Below are 21,986 nucleotides of genomic sequence, written 5' to 3' on the forward strand. Positions count from 1 at the left end.
AATGACAGGAGCTGGTTGGTTGGTACTTTATCTCTCTACACTATCACTTTTCAAGGCTTAGTACATCTGACCCTTAGACTCCAAAGTACCAACCAACCAGCTCCTAACAGTCATTTTTCAAACAAAGCCTATAACGTGGCAGTTAGGAGCTAGTTGGTTGGTACTTTATCTCTTTACACTTTATCACTCTCCAAGGCTTAGTACACCTTTCCTCTTTATCACTTAAAAATTAAAGATAATGATTTGATGCAATGATAAAGGAAAAAACAAAAAAAACAAAAAATAACACTGAGGCAGAGGCGGTCGCTGGGCGTTAGGGGGCTGGAGGGTGGCATTAAGCCACCGTTTAGGGGAGTAGTCCGGCCAACGCAGGCATGACTGGACTGTTGGGGTGGTGGGCCGCGGCGGCTGCGTGATGTCACACACAACCGCTGCGGGCCGGGTAGCGATGAGTAGCTCCCGGCCAGCATGCTAAAGCTGTGCTGGTCGGGAGCTACGTTTGAAGTGCATAGGCATCGCCTTTGCACTTCTGCGGGGGAGGGGCCGCACTGACATGCGGGGCAGACTAGCCCTGTGCTGGGTGTCCCCCCGCATGTCAGTGTGAATGATCGTAGCTGTGCTAAATTTAGCACAGCTACGATCAACTCGGAATGACCCCCATTGTCTCCTCTCCTGTAGTTACCACTGTCGTGTCAGGCTGGCAACAGCAAAGATTAACAGTACGGGGGAAGCATCATGCGGCCAGACCCAAATGTACTGACTGAGCAATCAAACTGAAAATAAACTACAGCTTACCAGCAGCTCTTGCTGCTGGGAGATGTAGTTTATTTTCAGTGTCTTCATTAGTGTGGTGCTGTGGTGTGGGTACCAGTAACCACAGCTCTTGGCTGCCCAGACGCTATTGAGCATCTGTGCGGGTGGTGCTGTCAGATGGTGCACCCACAGTGCATATGCGGTGTGGGCAAGGCACTGTGGCACACACCTACAGTAGTTACGGCCCTGGGTTATAGTGTTTGTGTGCAGGGCAAATATTGACTGCTTTTTCATGTAGCTCAGAAATGTTAGCTTTATTTTTACACTGCAATTTAGATTTCAGTTTGAACATACCCCACCCAAATCTGAATCTCTCTGCACATGTTACATCTGCCCCACCTGCAGTGCAACATGGTATTGCCCAGTTGTGTGCTTTTGTGCTTTTCTAACAAACCTGAATCAGGCCCAACATTCATTGAGAATTCTTGCTGTTTAGGGGTCCGTACATCTGTGATAAATTGGGATAATCTGACATTTTGCAGATGATTGTGTCAATAAGTCTGCAATGTAAGGGGTTCACAGATCGCAGATTTCATCCACAAATCGATTGGGATTATTAAATCAGGTTTTTCAACATATTTAATTTCACAGATAAATTGGGACCGTAGATTGCTAGTATATGGGAAACAATCAGCAGATCTACAGACAGTTGCTAGTAAACTGATGAGTCTTTTAACATTGGCAGATCTATATCTGTAATGTATGGACAAGTCAGGGGGATTGGAGTAACAATACATCTGGAAAATAAATCACAAGATCTTTGAAATAATAAATTGTGTTTGTTGATGTATGGGCCCCTTAACAGCCCATCCAAAAATGAGAAACTTGTCAGTTTGTCCCAGCCAGAAACTACTGTTACCGACATTCAGCTACATACAGCAGCAACTCTGTAACACAGTCTCAGTGATACTTTGTAGTTGCTAAAGTTATTAGCAACAAAGCTTCCCTTCTACCAAGCTAGTAGATAAAGAGCACCTTTCTGTCAAAGTGACAGGTACCACGCCCCCTTTCTCCTGGGGCACGCCCCCTTTAATATTAAATTATAGTGTTTGATATCGCTTTTATATAAAATTTAATATAAAATTTATAGAGTTCGATATTAAACTGTATTAAAAGATAATGGCTTTGAAAAGAGTTTCACGTAATACCAGTCGCAGAATGTCACACAACGCAGTGCATCAAAACAAGCGGTTGAAAGATGCATATTACACAGTGTTATAGTTCTCACATTCCAGCAGCAAAAACTTCATGCAATGTCACATATGGTACTATTTAAAATCATACTATGTCACACATGGTACTGATTTAAAAAGCATATTGATTTTAATGACCGTGTCCATTTTCTTAGATGCACGGAAGCGTCACACATGGTACTGATTTAAAAAGCATATTGATTTTAATGACCATGGCCATGCATGATTAATGATGACAGCGCAAATTTCAAAAGCTTTAGATGTACGGACTAGCCAAGCATGTAACAAAAGCATCTGGTTATTATTAATGTACACAAAGTCTATGTATTGACTCAAAATGGCATCTTAATTTTAAACAGTGCTGTAACAAGCCAGTATGTGATTTATCTATCTATCTATCTATCTTCTTTATTTAAAAGCACAATAGTTTAAATAGAAACAGCAACATGAATGTTGGGAATACAGGGCATAAGAACATGGCAAACATTACAAACATTACACATATGAGTTCATACTGCACATTGCAACTGCACAATAGACTCGACATATTAGACATATTATGCATGTATGCCTAAAAACGAAGGCTGCAATGGCACATAATACAGCAGGGTAAATTATAAGTATTTGGTACATTTTTGAAGTGTGGAGTACAACGTTTAAGAATCCGCTAACAGATTATATTTTCATTGTAACTGAAAAGAAATATCATACTTAATAAATTATACGTCCAAATAAAAGCTTAAGATGTACGGACTAGCCAAGCATGTAACAAAAGCATCTGGTTATTATTAATGTACACAATGTGAATCTCTGCAAAAAAACATTAGCACCACCTACAGGTCTATAGTATTGACTCAAAATGTTATCTTAATTTTAAACAGTGTTGTAACAAGCCATTATGTGATATATATATATATTTATAATTTTTTTTTATTTAAAAGCACAATAGTTTAAATAGAAACAGCAACATGAATGTTGGGAATACAGGGCATAAGAACATGGCAAACATTACACATATGAGTTCATACTGCACATTGCAACTGCACAATAGACTCGACATACAGATGTGTCCACGTACATCTTTGCTTTTTTACAAATTTGGCACAACATGAAAAACACGGCTAAGCTGTTCTTCACGAGTAGCGAGTGGATGAATTTTAAAATTTTTGTTTGCCATAATAGAATATGTATAAAGTAACATATTAAAGAAGAAAATTCAGAAAAATCACAAGGCATGGCTAAATCTCTGAATCTATGTCATTCAAAACTGCACCATACATGGCGGGATATAGCAAAGCTGTATGTGGACACATCTGTATTAGACATATTATGCATGTATGCCTAAAAACGAAGGCTGCAATGGCACATAATACAGCAGGGTAAATTATAAGTATTTGGTATATTTTTGAAGTGTGGAGTACAACGTTTAAGAATCCGCTAACAGATTATATTTTCATTGTAACTGAAAAGAAATATCATACTTAATAAATTATACGTCCAAAGTGCATATGTTTAAAACCCCCGCCCCTGAATCTTGTAAATGTGGGATAGCATATCACAGGTTGGTGGGGGCCATTTGGCTCATAGCCATGACTATAAGAATGGGACACAGCTCTGAAGTGGTACACAGCTCTGAGAAGGAATTTCAACTGAAGTTACATTGCTATACACACGCACAACATCATGGTAAGTGTTATTATTATTATTATTATTATTATTACTACTCTAACTGGGGTGTGGTGTGTGCAATGCCTTGTAATTATTATTATTATTATTATTATCATTATGGCTCTAATGCATGGGTCGTGAGGAGGTAAAATTATTATTATTATTATTATTATTATTATTAAATTATTATGGCAATAATGATTGTGTTGCGAGGGAGGCAGTACAGATGCTATATGCTGTCTCATATTATACAAACGTTATATTTTAAAGATATTTTAACGTATTTACATTTTAATCTAGTTTAAAAGAACATTATTATTATTATTATTATTATCATTATGTCTCACGCTGTATCATATTTTACAAATATGGCTGTGAATTAGGTGTAATTGTTTGTGGCTTACTGAAGGATGTTTAAATATGTGGTAATAGTGTCATCTAGCGGCGCATTTTGGAAATGCATTTAATATATATATATATATATATATATATTCAAAACAAATACTCTCCCTCTGCGCTAGTTTGTTAAAACTATCACCCTAAAATGAAACGTATACTTTTTGGTACAGGCAGCCTATTCGACTAAGTCCCCTGTTAGAAGGGACCAAAGATAGAGAATATGCAACAATAGAAGAATTAGCGCCAAGGAGTCACATCAACTCCCACTATTCCAACCCTAAACTGGTTGTCACTTTTTAACATAAAATAATATGTTCCATCATAAAACATTTATTAAAAACATATTCAAATCAATACAGAGGAGATGTATTATTATTCCACACTTTAGGATGTATGACTCTTAGCGCTGAATACAAAATGTTGAAGGTTCACAACAATCTCCTCCTTCTCCTTACAGTTGGTTCGGAGATAGCTTCACAACACAGACAACCCTGTGTATATATATATATATAATTTAACGGTGCTGTATTATTTCATGTAAATCATTTGAAGACAGATGCTATAGGCTGTCTCATATTATACAAACGTTATATTTTAAAGCAAACCACATTTAATGTGTGCATAGTTTAAAAGAACACTGGTATTAATCGTATCTCATTTTCATTATTGGTTCAGCGACAGACAATGCAGAACATCACCAACAAAGATAACGACATGTGCACATCCGGTTCCGAAGATGATGTTTTACCAAGTTATCAAATGAACCATGGTAAGCTAAGTCTATAAATACCATTGACACGTTTTTATTTATTTTTAAAAGTTTAAATAGTACGAACTTATAGCCAAGGCCTACAATTTGTTCATTTTTACTTATTTTTAAAAGTTTAAATAGTATGAACGTACAACAGGTTGGATACAAAGTTAAGTAACTAATTCAAAATTTTATTTCGCACAATTAAACGACAGATGCCGCAAACACAGAGAATTTCGATGATGTTGGAGGAAGTCCGTTTGGTTCAGATTACAACGTCATTACAGATTTCACTAACATTTTGGAATTGGCGCCTGCCTGTGAGTAACATATAATAATAATAATAATAATAATAATAATAATTATAACATAATAATGAAAAAGATTTATATTTTAAAATAAATTAAAAATAATGAGGTTAAACGTCTGTAATAATTTATTTTTTATTTTTTCACCGGCTAAATAATTAAAAATAAACCTTGTACCGTTGTGCTGATTTGTTGTCACCTGTACACACTTTATATTCTCAATAATACAACTCTTTTTCATGTTATTCTAATTTTATACCGTATGTAATAATTATTTTTTATTTTTTCACCGGCTAAAGATTCCACAATAATGGATGATGCGACGGCTGACAGTATTCTGCGGGACATATTGAACAAACCTGAATATTGTCACAACACTGCTATACAGACCGGCAATGCGGTTGATGAGCGACAGTTTTTTCCCCACTCGACAGGGGGCCGGGCTAAAACATTCAAATATAAAGCAGGTGTGTAATCAAAAACTGTTATATGGTATATTGTTATGCAGTGACTTAAATGCTGATTTACGTGCATCTGTGTTTATCTTTATTTTATAATATATGTATTACAGATGATGCTGTAGCAAGACGATATGATCCAACGATACCAGTAGGCCATGATACAGTTGCGCAAATACACATGCCTAGTACAAGCAGGAAAACAACAAAATGCACAACTGCCGCTGAAACGGAGAACCATCAATTCGCAACAGCAGGTGTGTAATCAAACACTGTTATATGTTATATTGTTATGCAGTGACTTAAATGCTGATTTACGTTCATCTGTGTTTATATTTATTTTATAATATATGTATTACAGATGATGCTGTAGCAAGACGATATGATCCAACGATACCAGTAGGACATGATACAGTTGCGCAAATACAAAGGCCTAGCACAAGCAGGAAAACAACAAAATGCTGAAACGGAGAACCATCAATTCGCAACGCCGTCGATCGTACATAACCACCTAAAGGAGAATGCTAGGCCATCGGTTATGGGGATGCATCATGGCTGTGTCAACCCGAACAAACGCAGGACGGCTCGACCAAGAACGAATGAGAAAAGTCATAATTCAGCATTTACCGATCTTAAAAGAAAATTGTCGTATACCGAAAATGATACGCCGCAACGGAGAAGGATCGCGTTACAAACTGTATCAAGCGTAAGTAACGAGGGCGATGTAACATCAAAACACATCATTTGACACTGCAGACCGGGATGTCGCTGGTAATACAAAGACTGTAAAGGTTAAGAGGGCATAACTCCTCTCAAGAATGAAAGTTAAGCAAATGTTGCATGCCGGTGTAATCATAATTCCTGATACACAGATTTGCGCTGAAACAGAAACACGACACATAGCCGGTAGTGGTGTGTTATTAAATATTGACTCAAGAAGTAATGTTAAGCAATTGTCGCAATCTGATGTAATCACAATTCCTGATACACAGGATTGCTCTGAAACAGAAACAAGACACATAGCTGGTAATGATGAGTTATCAAATACTGATGATATAAATGCTCAAGAATTTATTACTCCCTGTGTAGAGTCAACGACACAAGAACAGCAGAATAGTTCTGATGAAGTGTTATCAGCTGTTGCAGGAATTCCTGGTAATACTTCAATGGTTGATTGGGTAACATCAACGCCCAATATTTTTACAACGGACGCCGGGGCACACGCATTGGGATACCGCCCGACATAGTTTATGGAAGTCAAAATACAGAACAAGTAGGCCAAGACGCTGAAATACAATTTTACGCGTTGTTGGGTAAGATACGGGAAGATGTTGCGAACATGGGTCTAAAAGCCGGGTATTTGTTAAAACACATTAAAGGTGTGAGCCATGGTGTTAAATGTAAACAAGACATTGTTAAAGAAGTTGTTGAGTTGTATATGAATGTCATGTCAAAATACATAGATCGGTCATTTAAGACAACTGAATTTATTAAAGCCAACATACATCATTTTGCAGAAATAATTGAAACTGAACCGTGAATTGGCATGATAGGAAATGGTTTGAAACGTGTTTTACATTTAAATGCCTGTAAAAAAAATAAACAAATTAAACCTTGTGTAACATACAAAATCTCACAGTTATTCCGACGTGCAAAGGTGAAACAGGCTGTAACAACAATAACCAGATTGAGAAAGAGCAATCGGCACAGGGAACGGGTGGTAGGCGGTGGGCAGAGGGCGGTGTTTGTAGAATTTGAACATCCACCACCCCGGGAACGTATGGTAGGCGGGGAGCAGAGCGCGAGGCATGTAGATTTAGAACAATCACCACCCCAAGCATTACCGATTGACGAGTCACAGCCTGACAATATTGAGCGCATTGCAAGCCCCATATATGATGAGGCACGCGGGGTTGAGTCACCCGGTAATGATGAAGGTCGGCAACATGTATACTTAGAAGCTATTAACCGTTATGAGCTTTAGCTTTTGATCACAAAATACCCTGTTTTGAACATGTATATTGTGACAGGTGTTGTCTCTACCGGCGAACAGACCATAACTGCCGGGGCCTAAAGTGTCCCATCTGTAAGGTGTCCATTGATGGGTTTTAAAACCATTTGTGTTATATACAAACCATCAAGCCGGAAGAACCCACAAATAAATACATATTTTATGATTTTGAGTGTATGCAGGAGACGGGGGTGCACATACCTAACTACTTTTACGCTATAACATTAACGGGGGAGAAAGACTGGGAGTTTAAGGGTGTTGCGTGTATCGAAGATTTTGTAAGGACGTTCATGAAACCAAAATTTGCGCATTACACATTCATAGCCCATAATGCAGGCTGTTATGATGCGTATTTTGTGCTGTGCCAGCTGATTAAGGAGAAATTAAAGATGGAATTATTATCTAGAGGCGGCAACATAATGTGCATCATGGTAAAAGATTTGAAGATAAGATTTATCGACTCTTTGAATTTTTTACCAATGCGGCTTAGCAAGTTACCAAAGGCGATGGGGTTTGACAGTACCAAAGGTTATTTCCCACATTTTTTTAACACAGCTGAAACCAAAATTACATAGGCGCTATGCCGTCAATAGAGTATTTTGGTCCACAATACATGATGCCTGATGAATTATCTGAGATTACAGCCTGGTATAAACAGTATGTACACAAGCCGTCTAACTTTCAAAAAGAGCTCATACGATATTGTAAAGACGATGTGAAAATATTACAAAAAGCTTGTGAGGCTTTCATATAGGCTGTTATAGCCATGACAGAACAGGAGTTTCTAATAACAAAGGAAAAAAAAAGGTTGTGGTTAAACGACACATCGAGGCTTTTCAATTAGTCACGTTGGCATCCATCTGCATGTCCATGTACCATTGTAAATTTTTACAGGAAAAGACACTGGCCCTTGTACCGGGTGATAACTATCACAATACTCAGAAGCGTTACTCAACGCCTGCCATACAGTGGTTAATGTACATAGAGCACAAAGAAGGTGTGAGTATAAGACACGCTTTACAAAGGGTCGAGAAGAAAGTTGGTAAATACAGCCTGGATGGTTACGCCGTGATTAACGGCGCACCCACAGCTTTTTAATTCCAAGGTTGTTTTTATCACGGCTGTGGTGCTTGTTACAACGCCGATGATAAAAACAAACTGACTAAAACGGCCTACGGTCAATTGCACCACAAGATGCAGGTAAAGTTGCACTACCTTAAACGATGTGGATTTCAGATACATGAAATGTGGGGTTGTGAATGGAAGTCTATGCTAGAGTCTGATGAGGAACTACAGGATTTTCTGAAGGGTAAAGAATTACCCGAACCCTTGGAGCCACGTGATGCTCTTTATGGCGGACGCACGAACACCATAAAGCTGTATCACAAAACAGATTGTGATGAAAAAATTCACTATTTTGACTTTATCAGCCAGTACCCTTTTGTTAACAAAACCAAAACGTATCCTATACAACACTCGCGCATCATTTATAAGGATTTTGGTGATGTCACAAAGTATTTTGGTTTTGCCAGGGTTAAAGTTTACCCGCCTCGTGGGCTATTCTTTCCGTTTCTGCTGATTAAAATGGGCAGTAAGTTAATGTTTCCATTATGTCGCACATGCGCCGAGTCTGGACAGACTGAGCCGTGCGTTCATGATTCAGAAAAACGGGCACTCATTGGTACATGGTGTACCGTGGAACTAAACTTGGCTGTAGAAATGGGGTACAGGGTGTGTAAAATCTATGAGGTGTGGCATTTTGATGAGAGATCTGACAAATTGTTTTCAGGTTACATTAAAACGCACCTTAGGGGTAAACAAGAGGCCTCTGGTTATTCCGAATGGTGTACAGACTCCGTGAAACGCCAAGAGTATATAGACGCCTATCAAAAAGGCGTGTCTTTACGTCCCGATCACATAGAAATCAACCCCGCCAAAAGACAAATTTCAAAATTGTTTTTAAATTCCTTATGGGGTAAATTTGGCCAACGTAGCAACATGCCCAATATGTGTCTAGTGACCGATCCCGACAAACTTTTGAATACGCGTTCTTACCGTACTATGATGTGTTCGCTTTGGACTTTGTTGACGATGATACCGTTATGGTAAATTGGAGGTATGCCAAAGACCATTACACCAGGGGCGCAATTTCAAATGTAACTATAGCCATCTTTACAACTGCTTATGCTCGTGTTGAACTGTACAAACTACTGGATAGATTACAAGATAGATGTCTTTATCATGACCCAGATTCTGTAATTTTGTCAGTAGACCCGGTGACTGGAGCCCACCATTGGGTGATTATTTAGGTGAGTTGACTAGCGAACTACCCACAGGCACCCATATAACAGAATTTGTCTCAGCCGGTCCCAAGTCATACGGCTATCAACTAAACAACGGAAAGACCTGTTTAAAAGTTAAAGGTATAACGCTCAATGTTGATAATGCGCAGCACGTTAACTTTGACAGCCTGAAAGAACTGGTCCATCTTAAACCTCGAAGGCGACGACCAGAAAAAGGTTGTGATCCGTCAACCCGGTATAGTACGTGTGAAAAAGTGCTGGAAGATAGAGACGCGTACTTTGCAGAAGACGCAAAGGTGTGTTTATATTAACGGTCTCTTACGGACAACTTCACAACACTGCCGTTCGGCTATTAAGATGGACACCAGATTTCAGCACCCTTTCTCCTGTATTTTAGTGGGATCGTCCAATTCGGGTAAAAGTTATTTTGTGAAAATGCTGTTGCAGCACGCTGCAACACATATGACTCATGTACCTGATAATGTTGTTTGGTTTTACACCTGTTGGCAGCCTATATACAACCAACTTCTGCGTGATTACCCCGGTATGCGTTTTATAGAGGGTTTACCAGAGTCTTTTAGCGATGATCAACTTTTTCCCCCTGATAAGATTAATTTAACAGTGATTGATGATCTGATGGACGCAGCTAGTAATAATTCTGAGGTTGAGAAAGCTTTCACAAAGTATGTACACCATTGTAATCTCAGTATCCTGTACCTTGTCCAAAACATATTTTGTCAAGGTAAAAAGAGCAGGACTATACATTTAAGCACAAAATATATGGTCCTGTTCAAAAACCCCAGGGATAAAATGCAGGTGGGCATTCTGGCTAGACAAATGTACCGATCGAAACATCGTTTTTTCCTCGAATCCTATGAATCCGTGACAGAGGCCCCTTATGGGTATTTACTGGTTGATTTAAGAAACAACACTCTTGACGATTATCGTTTACGAAGCGGCTTATTCCCACCAGACACACCTGTTGCTTTTGTCATTAAGAAGTGCGGTTCTATAAAGCTATAACCGTACAACCTTTAGTCATTCGTTGTCATTATAACAACAGTGAACATGTCGGGATGGATAAGACGTAATTGGGCGCTTTTAAAAACGTTAATTAAAGCAACACCAACCCAAAGAAACGCTATTTTATCCAACGCTTCAAACGATTTAGTCACAGCTATTTGTGAGATAGCGCTCAACACGCTTAAAGGTTAACTACCGCTGTCTCAACAACAGTTGAACTACCTTAAAAAGAAGCAAGAGCTTATAAAATCACTTTGTAATAAGAAATGTGCCATTGGAAAAAAGAAGAGGTTGGTTAAACAGTCGGGTGGTTTATCGGTTCGCTGCTTGGTTTTGCTATACCGCTAATTATAGAACTATTGTCAAATCGCTGATGGAGTATGCTGAGAAAATGTATCTGGTGCCTCAGAATCAGATAGACCGTTTACATAACAAACCGAACAGCGACAACATATGTAAAACAGCAACGCACGGTCTAGATGTAGAGATCGTGAAAATACTACAGAATAACGATTTATCAGAATATGAAAAAGCAAAGCGATATACAACGTTGTTGGAGAGATATCTGGTGTTGAGTAAACAGGCTGATAGTGAATTGTCAACTTTAGCTCTTTTATCCCCCGTTGCAAAATCTGTTCATGAATCAAATAACACGACACAACCTGCTGCGCCCGATGCTGTTTATCATGAGCTTTTGAGCGGTGTTAATGCCCGATATAAAAAAACTGTGAAATACTATTGAGTAAAATGACACACTCTAAACACATCACAGACTGGAACAGTAAAGGGGAGTTTCTATACAAAGGCAGCGCTGTACCAGGTTCCAACATGTTAGATTTAATAAGAAGCATCACGCAAAACCACGATGTGTCGAGCCGTAATACACCAAACGGTTGGCCTAAATTTATGCGGGCTATGTCTGAACTAAATATTCCCTCAACCGTCATAGGAAATGCGGCAAATAGAATGTACCTAGATCGCTTAAAAGCCAAGAAACAGGAGGACTCTGATGGCGCTGTGACATCGCCCATGTCGCTACAAACCCTTAACAAAAGTCGAATAAATGTTTTAAGTCCCCCAGGGTTAACAACGCCGCATGGGTACCTACTGCCTAGGAAAAGATCCGTAAATCTATTTCAGGATTCACAGTGGCTGAAACTATAACATATAACTAATTGAAACTATTTTTATACACTGTATTTTGTGTTGGCATTTTGCGCCACAATGTTTAACTTATGTCAATAATATTTTATGTAATGTTTTAAATGTGTGTCTTTACCGTGTTATATATATCAATAAAATATACTTATGATTTATAAAAACATTTTGTTCTTTGTTTCTATTGCTGTAAATGGAAGAAATTTCAATCACTCGATATAAAGTTTAATTAACAACGTTGTTTATTAGAAAAACATCATAGATATGATATGTTGTACATAAAACGCATCAAACTGAATGTTGATTACAAGTTACACAAACAGCATTGTACGTAATACGCTTCACACACAACGTTGTGTGTGAAATGTTTTATGTACAACGTGCCATAGTTATGCCGCGTTGTACATAAAATGCTTCACACACAACGTTGGTTACAAGTTACACAATTCTGTATATATCTATCTGCATAATGACTCAGACAATGACTTCTTGGGAGCCGTCTTACAAAATTTGAAACAAAACAATCATTACGTTTTGTGTCATCACTAAAACGGGCCAGTACATCCAAATATTTGTAATTTTACACATGTAAAATATAAAGTATACGCAATATTGACCGCAAACGGTGCTGTTAAAATTTTGCAACTGATTATATTGGTGATAAATACTTTTTTAATTCATGTTTAAAAAATGTATTATTGCTTTTGGGAATAGGGGGCTGTCAGTGGCTAACCCGAAAGAATCAAAAAAGTAACATTCACGCTGTTCGTTAAAATAAACGGCCAACCAGTGCTCACCCGGCTGCCCGCTGCTATGCGTATTGATTACAAATGCGCAGGGGTATTGAGCCAGTTTACCGACCGGTAACATATCGCACGGATACGTTCCTTTAAAAATATGCCATGTGCTTTGCACAGCGTACAGAATACAGTTTATCTGTAATGTGTTCATTTTTTCAGCAGCGTAGTGTTAGTTTATTTCATTTATAGATAATCGTACAGCACATTGCGCCTTTGATTAATCTCGATGATGTTATCAAATATATATTATAACATTGACTGTCCGGTCCAACGCTTCTGCAAAGCGGAATTCGGCACGTAGATTGCCTGTTCTTATCAGGGAAAGGTGTTCTCCACACTCCTGTTCAGGTGAAAGATCAAAAGCAAATAGCGTGTAGCCTCTGAGGTACTCTTCGCGGTCAATCAGTATACCATTGTCAGATTTCTGTTTATTTGTGATCTGTATGAGTGACATATACTCTCTTACAGCATTACCGCATTCAAAGTCGGGTTGAAATGGTTTGGCGGGGTGCGGTGTTCTATCCAGATAAAGGGACGCAAAAATTACATTTTTATGTTCAAAGCAAAGGGGATTTCGGTTATGGATTCCTGAAAATGATTTGTTATCCACAATGCAGGCTATAACGGTTTTCGGCACTTGACCTAAAAATAGATTTTCTAGATTAAATACTCTACTGCCTGCTGGTACGCTGTAGATTTTCATCCCAACGCGGTCAATCGCGTATTTCGCGTTACCGTTTAACAGGGCCTGCGCGTGCGTAATCCGCACGGCCGGTGAGACCTGCACTCTTTTCACGAACAGGGATCTGTATTTTAAAGGCATCTGCTTCAGACGACATTAAGCAGAATGCGTCTTTGTTTCTGGTTAGTTTAATCTTCAGATCAACAGCGTTTAAAACTAGTTTATGTTGATGGAAAAGGTCACAGTGAAGCGGTCCTAGCAATTCAACCATGTGACTCTGCTCTGTTGCTCCTGTTCGTTTTTTGAACCCCGTATTCGGGCCGTCCAGCGCCGTGTTGTTAAATTCTCCAGCCGAATCTTTGTAAAATAATCCTGTTGTGTGCTTTGTTGACAAAGCATCCGAGCTGTAATTCAATATAGTCTCAATGTACGCGCGGTATGCGTAAAGATTGTTGGATTGTGATATGAGCCTGTCGCCCAAAGTTACATCTACTTGGTTGAATAAAGTCGCTATAATAAGTGCGACCCGCGCACCTTGCGGTATCGGTGTGTTATCGGTTCGTACGATCTTGCACGTCACGTACAACAGCGTGTTGTTCAGATCGTAGTAGTGTTCACCGCTGGCAGCTATATAAAATTCAAGCGGAGCTGTGTCGGATAACGCCGCTAAAGGTTGAACTTCGACGTATAGACTTTTCTCTATGCTAGTTTGTGTCGGGGGGCATGTCAAAAAGATCCAGCTCTGTTTTTGCACATTGGACGGACTCGTGGTGTATGAAAGACATGTTTAAAAAATATCACCAATGGTGCGCTTCGGCTTTCTCTTCTTCTTTGAGTTGCGCCGTCTCTGGTTTTTATTTAAAAAGGGTATGTCCCAAGGCGGAAGCTCTATCATACGCTTCCGCTTTCTTTTAGACACACCTTTTCTTGTATATATTAGTCCTGAACCGTCTTGTTTTGCTTGGTTCGCATCGTGTATCTTATTTACCACGGCCGTTGTGGCTTGTCCGATAACATATGTCGCTATATTATGTGCCGCGGTCTTCATATGCGGTTTAGCTAACTCTAAACCTCTCCGAAAAAGAGGAACAGCTTTTCTGAAAAGACTTCGAAAAATACCGCCTAAACCGCAGCCGTACATGCAGCGAAAACCTGGTAATCCATTACCGGCTTGAGATTTATAATATTGCGCGTAGAGACCCGGATCGCCATAACTTTTGACAGCGACCATTCTGCTTAGTTAATAAAATTCAGTTTTGCGTCGTCTGAAGTGTAGCTTCACGATCGCTTTCCCAAACTTAAATGCCATGTTCTCGTTCTGGTCGTTCTTTATCTCTATGGCTATCGTGTCAAAATGTGTTTTGCACAATGGTATGTATCGTATTGTGACCACCTCATTGTTATAACCCTTCATTTCAACAGTGCGAAGTAGCGGTACATAACTATCCCCGACCCGCTGGTGTTCGATAATGTCTGTGTACACATACATCGTATATTGGCCGCCTTTGATGTCGGCTCATGGTTTAGAAACCTTTGTTTTAGGTTGTAAACCCAGTATCCATGTCGGCTTAGAACCGGCGTGGATTTAATACAACAGCTTACTGTCGCATGTTACAACACGTGCAAACGGATCGTACGTTAGTCTTAATCCAACGTCCAGTTTCAGTTGTACAATTTCAGCGTTGATTACGTTCAGTAGCGCTTCTATTGTTTCATAAAAAAACGGTTTAATGAATAAACTTGCGACTCTCCCCACTGGCTGATCCTCCGTTCCATTCCATGATAATTGCAGTCTACAATCTTGTAAATCCAATGTATTCCACGTGTGCGGATATTGTATCTCTGTAAGTGCTACTTCCCATTCGCCATTTAAGTCTATTGGTTTAGCCAACTTTGTCGTATAGTTAGAAATCTTATTTTGCGGGAAAGTAACCGCTGAGGCGTTGCTGGATAAAGTTATGTAGAACGACTTGTCATCCATCGCTCATCTTGTTTAGATAGTGATGAGCTTTATATGTCTTTTATCACCAATGCCGCGACCCAACTGTTAAATTTTGCGGGGTACCCGCGCCACTTGACGAACGCATATTTTCGGCCTCTGACCATCTTATTTTTTTAAAATCTTTTACACTTTGTAAACCCTGTTATAGTTTTTTGGTATGCTTTGAAGCTCTTCGGGGTAAAAACTACCTGTTATAACTTCACCGTACAAATCTGTCAAATTATAAAGCGGCTTAAGCCCATTAGTGTTCACACCATGTACAACAAATATCTCCTCAGAAAAACTCTGTTCGTAGCCTTTCTGAAATATGTCCTTATATTTAGAAATACGGACGTGGTCACCGATTCCTAAACAAACGGGGGCTTTCTTACTTCTAAAGTAATCACCGTAGGTCGTTTTGAAGACACTCAATGCGTTAGAGTCATTCACATAGTTTGGTGCGCACTTAATCGTTCTATGGTATGTGTTATTATAGCTGTGTATGAAGTCTTGTAAAACATCTATATATCTGTAGTTGTTCTTTGCCATGAAATAGTGCCACATTCGTGTTTTTTAAGTCCTCTATAATATAGCTCTATAACAGCCGCTTTCACATCGTTATTGGTCGTGATATGATTTATAACGTATTTTTATAACACCTTTTTTAGGTTTCTGTTTAGAAACTCTTTACCATTATCGGTTTGTAGCTTCATCGGCACAGTACCCCGCTGGAATATTTTTTCAAAAGCATTAGCGACTGTTGCGGCGTTCTTAGCGGTCAGACTTTCAGCCCATGCCCTCTTACTGAATATATCGATGACTGTTAATATGTATTTAATACCATCGTTGTATTTTGACAGATCTATCAGTGAAACCATATCACATTGCCACTGTTGATTTACACCCGGTACACAAATCATGTTCCTTTTATAGTTTTTTCTTGACGGTTTGTGCAATGTGTATGCGTCTTGTTCTTGTAACCACTTTCTTACGTCGGATCTTTTAAATTTATTTTTAACCGACCCATAATATTTATCAATGCCGCTAAAACTACCTGGTTTTAACACTGTGTAATATGCATCTTTCATCCGCTTGAATTGACGCGCTGCATTGCGTGACATTCTACTACTGGTGTTACGTGACACTCTTTTCAAAGCCATTATCTTTTAATACAGTTTAATATCAAACTCTATAAATGTTATATTAAATTTTATATAAAAGCGATATCAAACACTATAATTTAATATTAAAGGGGGCGTTCCCCAGGAGAAAGGGGGCGTGGTACCTGTCACTTTGACAGAAAGGTGCTCTTTATCTACACAAGCTCCCAAGGATTACTAGGCATACTCGGGGGTGTGGTATACAAAATCTACATTCATTTGGCCTACAGTCATTAGGGCGACCCAATATGGTTGACAGTTACAAGGTGGACATGGAAAAATGTTTTCACATATGAAGGTCAACACTGGAAAAGGTTGACATGGACAAAAGGTCAACAGGGTCAAAAAGGTCGACATGACAATGGTTGACACACAAATGGTTGATACTTTGTATTTTGGGGATAGTGTGAATATTTTTTTCATGTAGGACCACCATTTGTAGAAATGCGTCCCCTTGCAGGCTCGCTTTGCTCGACAAAAAAAAAATAGACCCAAAATCACGTGAACTTGACGATCTTTTGAACCTGTCAACCTTTACCGGTGTCAACCTTTCATATGTCAACCTTTTGCTCATGTCGACCTTAATGCCCATTTTAATATTTACAAGCTTTCTGTATTTTTGTATTTTTTGAAAAGCTTTTCTGTATTTCATTGTTTCTGTACTACATTATGTTCATTCTGTCTGTTAAGTGCCTTGAGTACGAGAGCTATATAAATAAAATTACTATTATTACTATTATTATTTATTTTATGTGTTTGAGTATTGGGCCGCATTGCCTTTATCAGAACAAATCTGGTGCATTTTAAATTTCATGCTTTTTCTTCATACATATTTAATTGAGTGATTTTTTTTGTATATATGTTGCCATCCTTAGGAATATGGGAGTTTATCCTACTTTTCCTATTATCACATATCAGCACCATTTTGATTGTGCCATTGTTCACATAGTTGTTAATAGTACAATTTTGTAGACCAGCTAATTGAATAAAATGTCAGTTTTAATAACCTAATTTGCTATATCGTCCTGAAGTTCTCTCTCCTAGAGTATCTTTGCCCCTTTCCATAATTTAGAAAAATAAGAAGGCTAATAGGTGTCAGCAGGGATGGAATAGTAAGAAATGATGAGATATTCAGTGAGAGCAGTAAAAATAAGATTTTACTTACCGGTAAATCTATTTCTCGTAGTCCGCAGAGGATGCTGGGGACTCCGTAAGGACCATGGGCAAAGACGGGCTCCGCAGGAGACATGCGCACTTTAAGAAATAATTTAGTTCCTGGTGTGCACTGGCTCCTCCCTCTCTGCCCCTCCTCCAGACCTCAGTTAGAGAACTGAGCCCAGAGGAGATGGACAGTACGAGGAACAGATTTTTGTTAATCCAAGGGCAAGATTCATACCAGCCACACCAATCACACCATATAACTTGTGATAACAATCCAGTAAACAGTATGACAATAACATAGCATCAGTTCACGCCCGATGCAACAATAGCGTAACCCTTATTGAAGCAATAACTATATACAAGTATTGCAGAAGAAGTCCGCACTTGGGACAGGCGCCCAGCATCCTCTACGGACTACAAGAAATAGATTTAACGGTAAGTAAAATCTAATTTTCTCTAACGTCCTAGAGGATGCTGGGGACTCCGTAAGGACCATGGGGATTATACCAATGCTCCGCGGGAGAGTGCGGATGACTCTGCAGCACCGATTGAGCAAACATGAGGTCCTCCTCAGCCAGGGTATCAAACTTATAGAATTTTGCAAAGGTGTTTGTACCCGACCAAGTAGCAGCTTGAAACAGCTGTAGTGCCGAGACCCCTAGGGCAGCCACCCAAGAAGAGCCCACTTTCCTAGTGGAATTTGCCTTGATCGATTTAGGTAACGGCAATCCTGCCGTAGAATGCGCCTGCTGAATCATGATACAGATCCAGCGAGCAAGAGTCTGCTTTGTAGCAGGGCCGCCAAGCTTGTTGGCTGCATACAGAACAAACAGTGCTTCTGTTTTTCGGACTCTAGCCATCCTGGCTACATACATTTTCAAAGCCCTGACGACATCAAGGGACTTGGAATCCGCTAAGTCCCGTGTAGCCACAGGCACCACAATAGGTTGGTTCATATGAAAGGATGAAACCACTTTTGGCAGGAACTGAGGATGTGTCTGCTATTCCGCTCTATCCATATTGAAAACCAGATAGGGGCTATTATGTGATAAAGCCACTAATTCTGACACTCGCTTAGCCGAAGCCAGGGCTAATAACATGACCACCTTCCAAGTGAGATATTTGAACTCCACCATTTTCAGTGGTTCAAACCAGTGTGACTTTAGGAAGTCCAAGACCACATTAAGGTCCCAAGGCGCCACCGGAGGCACAAACGGAGGCTGAATATGCAGTACTCCCTTCACAAAAGTCTGAACTTCTGGGAGAGAAGCCAATTCTTTTTTAAAGAAAATGGATAGGGCCGAAATCTGGACCTTAATGGAGCCTAATTTAAGGCCCAAATCCACTCCAGTTTGTAGGAAGTAAAGGAAATGGTCCAGATAGAATTCTTCCGTAGGAGCATTCCTGGCCTCACACCAAGAAACATATCTTCGCCATATACGGTGACAATGTTTTGCTGTTACTTCCTTCCTAGCCTTTATCAACATAGGGATAACCTTAGCCGGAATAACTTTTTCCGCTAGGATCCGGCGTTCAACCGCCATGCCGTCAAACGCAGCCGCGTTAAGTCTTGGAACAGACAGGGTCCCTGTTGCAACAGGTCCTGCCTTAGAGGAAGAGGCCACGGATCATCCGTGAGCATTTCCTGCAGATCTGGATACCAGGTCTGTCGTGGCCAATTTGGAACAACGAGGATTGTTCTCACTCCTTTTCTTCTTACTATTTTCAACACCTTGGGTATGAGTGGAAGAGGAGGAAATACATAGACAGTCCGGAACACCCACGGTGTCACAAGGGCGTCTACCGCTACTGCCTAAAGGTCTCTGGACCTGGCGCAATACCTCTGTAGCTTTTTGTTGAGGCGGGACGCCATCATGTTTATTTGTGGCAGTTCCCACCGACTCACAATCTGTGCGAAGACTTCTGGATGAAGTCCCCACTCTCCCGGGTGTAGGTCGTGTCTGCTGAGGAAGTCTGCTTCCCATTTGTCCACTCCCGGAATGAACACTGCTGAAGAATCCTGGTAGCTTCCGCCATTGCCGCTCTGCTCCTTGTGTCGCCTTGGCGGTTTACATGAGCCACTGCGGTGATGTTGTCTGACTGGATCAGAACTGGTTGGTCGCAAAGCAAGGCCTCCGCTTGACGTATGGCATTTTATATGGCCCTTAGTTCCAGGATGTTGATGTGCAGACAAGTCTCTTGACTTGACCAAATACCCTGGAAATTTCTTCCCTGTGTGACTGCTCCCCAACCTCAGAGGCTTGCATCCGTGTTCACCAGGATCCAATCCTGAATGCCAAATCTGCGGCCCTCGAGAAGGTGAGCACTCTGCAGCCACCACAGGAGCGACACACTGGCCCTGGGGGACAGGGTGATCAACCGATGCATCTGTAGATGTGATCCGGACCACTTGTCCAACAGATTCCATTGGAAAGTCCTCGCATGGAACCTGCCAAAGGGAATGGCCTTGTATGAGGCCACCATCTTTCCCAGGACTCGAGTGCAATGATGCACGGACACCTGTCTTGATTTCAAAAGGTCCCTGACCAGAGTCATAAGTTCCTGGGCTTTTTCTATCGGAAGATAAACCCTTTTCTGGGTCGTGTCCAGAATCATGCCCAAGAAAGGCAGACGAGTCGTAGGAACCAACTGCAACTTTGGGATATTGAGAATCCAGCCGTGTTGTTGTAACACTTTCAGTGAAAGAGATACGCTGTTCAGCAACTGCTCTCTTGATCTCGCTTTTATGAGGAGATCGTCCAAGTACGGGATAATTGTGACACCCTGCTTGCGCACCATCATTTCCGCCATTACCTTGGTGAAAATCCTCGGATCCATTGAGAGACCAAACGGCAACGTCTGAAAATTGGTAATGACAGTCCTATACCGCAAATCTTAGGTACGCCTGATGAGGTGGATAAATGGGGACATGAAGGTACGCATCCTTTATGTCCAGTGACACCATAAAATCCCCCCCTTCCAGGCAGGCGATGACCGCTCTTAGCGATTCTATCTTGAACTTGAACCTCTTCAAGTATAGGTTCAGAGATTTTAAATTCAATATGGGTCTGACCGAACCGTGCGGTTTCGGAACCACAAACATGGTTGAATAATAACCCCTTCCCTGTTAAAGGAGGGGAACCTCGACCACCACCTGCTGAAGATACAATTTTTGTATTGCATTTAACACTATCTCCCTCTCTAGGGGGGAAGACGGTAGGGCCGATTTGAAAAAACGGCGAGGAGGCACCTCTTCGAATTCCAGCTTGTAACCCTGAGACACAATTTCTATTGCCCAGGGATCCACCTGGGAGTGAACCCACATGTGGCTGAAATTCCGAAGACGCGCCCCCACTGGCCCCGACTCCGCCAGTGGAGCGCCAGCGTCATGCGGTCGATTTTGCAGAGGCCGGGGAGGACTTCTGTTCCTGGGAACTAGCTGTATTGTGCAGCTTCTTTCCTCTGCCCCTCCCTCTGGCAAGAAAGGACGCACCTCGGACTTTCTTGTTTCTTTGTGAACGAAAGGACTGCATTTGATAATGCGGTGCTCTCTTAGACTGTGAGGGAACATAAGGCAAAAAAATTGACTCTCCAGCCGTAGCTGTGGAGACCAGGTCTGAGAGACCTTCACCGAACAACTCCTCACCCCTGTAAGGTAAAACCTTCATATGCCGTTTTGAGTCGGCATCACCTGTCCATTGCCGAGTCCACATGACCCTTCTGGCAGAAATCGACAGCGTTTATTCTAGAACCCAGCAGACTAATGTCTCTTTGAGCATCTCTCATATAAAGGACAGCGTCTTTAATATGCCCCAGGGTCAATTAAACAGTATCCCTATCTAGGGTATCAAACTCCTCTGATAAGGTATCAGTCCATGCCGCTACTGCACTACAGACCCAGGCCGACGCGATTGCCGTATAAATGGACGTGTATAAATGGACTTCAGGGTACCCTCCTGTTTGCGATCAGCAGCATCCTTGAGGGTAGCCGTATCCTGGGACGGCAGGGCTACCTTTTTGGATAAGCGTGTTAAAGCTTTGTCCACCCTAGGGGAGGATTCCCATCGTAACCTGTCCGTTGGCGGGAAAGGATATGCCATAAGAATCCGTTTGGAAA

The 21,986-nt window shown here is 40.6% G+C and overlaps 1 protein-coding gene across 2 annotated transcripts in view; it reads right to left on the reverse strand.

Annotated features, from left to right (window-relative positions):
- Positions 1 to 21,986, reverse strand: part of MOCOS (molybdenum cofactor sulfurase) — a 1,370,999-nt gene that overhangs the window by 681,480 nt on the left and 667,533 nt on the right. The window lies entirely within an intron of this gene.

The sequence above is a fragment of the Pseudophryne corroboree genome, chromosome 5 (genome assembly GCF_028390025.1).
Source record: "Pseudophryne corroboree isolate aPseCor3 chromosome 5, aPseCor3.hap2, whole genome shotgun sequence".
Classification (NCBI taxonomy): Eukaryota; Metazoa; Chordata; class Amphibia; order Anura; family Myobatrachidae; genus Pseudophryne; species Pseudophryne corroboree.